At 39.6% G+C, this 3049-nt stretch overlaps 1 long non-coding RNA gene across 1 annotated transcript; it reads left to right on the top strand.

The window, feature by feature from the left end:
* Positions 1 to 45: 45 nt before the first annotated feature.
* LOC104954735 (uncharacterized) lies at positions 46 to 2601 on the top strand. Its single transcript, XR_799371.1, has 2 exons — positions 46 to 122; positions 187 to 2601. It is a non-coding gene; the product is annotated as an uncharacterized lncRNA (long non-coding RNA).
* Positions 2602 to 3049: the final 448 nt, after the last annotated feature.

The raw sequence follows: 3049 nt of genomic DNA, 5'->3' as shown, positions 1-3049 counted from the left end.
TCACATAGACAGCAAACAGTTAGCTTAGCAAATAGAGGGAACACAGTGAGCTTAGCAAACAGACTGAAAACAGTTAGCCTAGCTTATCACATGGATAGAAAACTGTTAGCTTAGCTTATCACATGGATAGAAAACAGTTAGCTTAGCTTATCACATGGATAGAAAACAGTTAGCTTAGCTTATGACATGGATATAAATCAGTTCGCTTAGCAGACATACAGAAAACAGTTAGCTTAGCACATGGACAAAAAACAGTTAGCTTAGCTTATCACATTGATAGAAAACAGTTAGCTTAGCAGACAGACAGACAGAAAACAATGTGGTGAGATAACTGTTTTTTGTCTGTTTTCTATCCATGTGATAAATTAAGCTAACTAACTAGCTTAGCACATAGACAAAAAACAGTTGGCTTAGAACATAGGCAGAAAACATTCATCTTAAAAAAAAACAAGAAGGATTAAGTTCATTTTTGAGCTTTAGATTTGTTTGTAAGCAGATTGGACAGAACCACGCTAGCTGTTGCCATCTGCAACCAGTGTTTATGCTAAGCTAGGCTAACCACATCCTGACTCATCCTGTGCTTATCGTTCAAATATTGGTATAGAATGTTGGATCACAGTCAAAAATTGTAATGAAATCAGTAACCTTTGACATAATTAGACCAGACTTTGTATGCATTATTAGCTAAGGGTCATGGGAGATGTAGTTGTTGTATGTTAGTGTATTTTAAGTTTTATATTTTAGTTTTTTTCAGAAGTTGGACTGACCCAGGTTTACAGAAATTGGGCTGAGTCCTAGTTATGTACCTATGCTATCTAGTTTTTGGCGATAACACAATTCAGATCGGGTGAAATTGTTTGTGTTTCTTTACTGATTGGTTGTTTTTCTTTCTAACAAACTAAATTCTCAATGGTGGTTCTGGTTGGTTTTCACGGATAGTTGTTGCTTGTTTCTCTTAGAATATGGACAGAAACTTGTTAGCTTTGCAGACTGATAAAAGGAAAACACTCCATGACAAAATCAGGAATGTATAGAAGTAAAACAGCAGAACTTTCTTTCTAAATATAAGAAGCATCAGCACTGATTTAACATTAAACTTCGCTACGAGCTTCACCTCTTCTAGCCATCTTCTTTTTTTTTTTTAAAAGAGCGATGCCTGATGGACACGTCCCAGTTTTGTCGTCTGTTTTAATTCACACGCTTCGATGTGATGTAATGAAATGAACGATATCAAAAATGAAGCACACTTCAAGCACATTTCAGTCATTTAGCTTGTAGCACTCGAGGTGGTTAGCTTCCTGCCAACGTGACGACAAACATTTGGACCTGTGGATTGTACATTTTTGGTGACTCATTTCAGAAAAAAGACACTTATTTTGGGAAATAACGTGAAATGTTGGGAGATTTATTGGCGTCACGACAAGGATGGCTGAACTTCACCCGTGTGTCGATTTAGCTACTAGACGAAACATCCAGAAAGTTGTTTTTTCCTTCCGATTGATCTGTTTCCTGTTCCTCAGAGCTCTCCTGAGAAATACATGTACAAATAATGTTTCTGTTTTGTGTTATGGGGCGAGTTTGGAGACAGAAGCTCAACTGGAATCACAGTTTTTTGTTTTACACAGACCGACATGTCTGGCACATACAGATTGAAGTGTCTGTTTGAAACCATTTGACCACATGTGGACTGCATTTTGTGGCAAAGATAAACCAGTAACTGTGCCATTTATTCAACTGTTGTTGTTTTTTTGTCCTGGGCAGTTTAACCTGTACATAGCTGATCGCTTGCCATCTCTGGCTTTTTTTTTTTTTTGTTCGTTCCTGAAAGTCCATCAAAGACTTCTCACATCTGGAGAAATGTGACACCGCTGACTGTCGGAGCAGATTCCCTGTGCGTTATACCTCGAACTTTTTTGTGGAGTTAAATGCATTTGAACTGGGAACTGTGAATGTGTGCATGTATGGAATAAATAAGTGTACCCACAGAAATCCAAACCCATGCAAAGGTGACTCTTTTCAGACTCGTTGGTACCCAAAGGGACGTCTCCAGTTCTGCACGTTCTTCACCGGCATTATAACAAACGCTCCTGTTGGCGGGCGTTTTCGAGGATTTCCTTCCTCTCGTTGGACTTCTTCTCGGAGCCTCATATCATTTCTCCTCCTTCCTTCCTGTTCGTCCGTTTTTTTGACAGTGCCATTTGTTTTTTGTTTCCTCAAAGGGGTTGCATCTCAAACATGTAATATCTCGTGATGCGCACCGACCGACCGACCGACCGGTTTCTCTTTATCAACGCACTGTGGTTTAACTCATTAACACCATGCTAACGGCTGTGGACAATCGATGACTTTGGACGAATAATGATTTGCCTAACGACACCTCAAACAGACGTGGAAACGGAGGTTGCGTTCAAGAGGGCTTTTTCTTTCTTTTTAAAAAAAAATGTTTTCTTTATGTTTTTTGGTCTTTTCTTCCATCGAGACTGGAATCAAGCGTACATGTCAGCTATAGATAATTTAAGTTACTCTGTGTCATGATGTAAAACTGTCTAATTTGGAGAAAAAAAATGTAGCTTACTGAAAAATAAAGATTTAGGCACTGTTGACGAGCCACTGTCTCTTTATTTTGGAAGTAAATTTGCCTACTTAAGAAATAATAAATCATGTCTTAAAGGTCCCATGTCATGGCCATTTCTACTGATCATAATACCATTGTTGAGTTCTACTAGAATATATTTACATTGTTCAATGTTCCAAAATCACATTGGTTTCTCATACAGCATCTCTTTATAGTATGTGTATTCTCTGTCCTAAACGGCTTGTTGGAGCTCCTGACTGTGCTCTGATTGGGCAGCTCGCCCACTCTGTTCTGATGAGTCCACCACCGTTACAGCGGAACATCAGTGTTTATGTGTTACAATGGCGTTTGTTAGCAACCAGAAAATGACGAGATGAGAATGCTGCGTGGGGTCTGGGTGCCGTGTTGGCGGGACGTTGCGGGGCTCGCTGCTCCGCCCTTTGAGGCTCGAGGAGTGGACTGTCTGAGCTGGAT

Source organism: Notothenia coriiceps, unplaced genomic scaffold, assembly GCF_000735185.1.
Source record: "Notothenia coriiceps isolate Sejong01 unplaced genomic scaffold, NC01 NC01_scaffold00023714, whole genome shotgun sequence".
Classification (NCBI taxonomy): domain Eukaryota; kingdom Metazoa; phylum Chordata; class Actinopteri; order Perciformes; family Nototheniidae; genus Notothenia; species Notothenia coriiceps.
Note: the sequence above shows the minus strand (reverse complement) of the source record. Positions and strands in the feature narration are given on the sequence as shown.